Source organism: Cicer arietinum, chromosome 3, assembly GCF_000331145.2.
Source record: "Cicer arietinum cultivar CDC Frontier isolate Library 1 chromosome 3, Cicar.CDCFrontier_v2.0, whole genome shotgun sequence".
NCBI classification, from domain to species: domain Eukaryota; kingdom Viridiplantae; phylum Streptophyta; class Magnoliopsida; order Fabales; family Fabaceae; genus Cicer; species Cicer arietinum.
In genome coordinates, this window is record NC_021162.2 from 59,110,555 (window position 1) to 59,111,560 (window position 1,006).

The 1,006-nt window shown below is 28.8% G+C and overlaps 1 long non-coding RNA gene across 1 annotated transcript in view; it reads right to left on the reverse strand.

Moving 5' to 3' along the window:
- The window catches only part of LOC113785841 (uncharacterized), a 1,300-nt gene extending 400 nt beyond the window's left edge, over positions 1-900 (reverse strand). Inside the window, exon 1 of the long non-coding RNA XR_003472018.2 lies at positions 338-900. This is a non-coding gene — a long non-coding RNA (uncharacterized lncRNA). The remainder of the gene's footprint in view (positions 1-337) is intronic.
- Between the last annotated feature and the right edge of the window lie 106 nt (positions 901-1,006).

The window sequence follows — 1,006 nt, forward strand, 5'->3', positions numbered from 1 at the left end:
ATGATGAGCAAAGAAAACGAAACATCAAACAAAGAACTAGAAAGCTCAAACTCAAACAGAGACACAACCAAGAAAGCAACTAATCAGATAAAAAAACTCTATAAATACATCTTTTTTTTTTACAAAGAAGGCAGAGATTTTGGAGGGGAAGAAACAGATCTAAAGAAGAGAGTTGAGGTTTAAAAAAAAAGAGAAGAAGGGAAAAGATAAATTTTTTTAAAGAGAGATTCTGAAACAAAAATAGTTGAATGTAGAAGGAACAACAACTCGTCTCCACCATTAAAATCATATATAGTTAGAAATATAAAAAATAGAAAAGGAGAGAAACAGAAGTCACCTTCACTTCCGCCGATAATCGTCGCTAACCACCATCAACCGCGCATTGCTACCGCCTTCTTCTTTTCGGTGTGTATCACTCTCATTTTTGTTGTTCTATTCTCTATCCTTGTTTATATTTCACTATTAAAATGAAAGGATACATTATATGAAGTTTGTTTTAGGATTAAAAATAAATTTTGTTTAGGTAGATTTATTGAAACTGAGTTTTCTTTTTTTGTTTTGGAATGAGGTTTGCTTTGTTGGATATGCTTACATTTGTTTTGAAATGAGGCTAAGGATGGTTTGTTTTGCTTTTGAAATGAATGGGTTTGAAATCATAATTAGCTGGGAATACAGCTAGCAGCTTGGACATAAAGCTGATGCGTGGCTAGGATGTCTTGAAAAATTGGTTTTGCAGGCATAGGCAGCTTAGCCTTAATAATTAGCTTTTTTTTTAATTTAAAGTTGAAAGGATTTTACAATCAGGCCTAGGCAAAAATAATTACTATTAGTTTGATTTTAGTCTATATTTAATAATAAAGATAAACCAACTAGATTTTACTTCAAAATACATATTATGATAATTTAACCGTTTTAAAATTCTTTTTATTTATTTATTTTAATTTATTTTATTCTATTTTTTATTCATTTATTTATTTTAATGAACTAATCTAAAATCGATTTATTT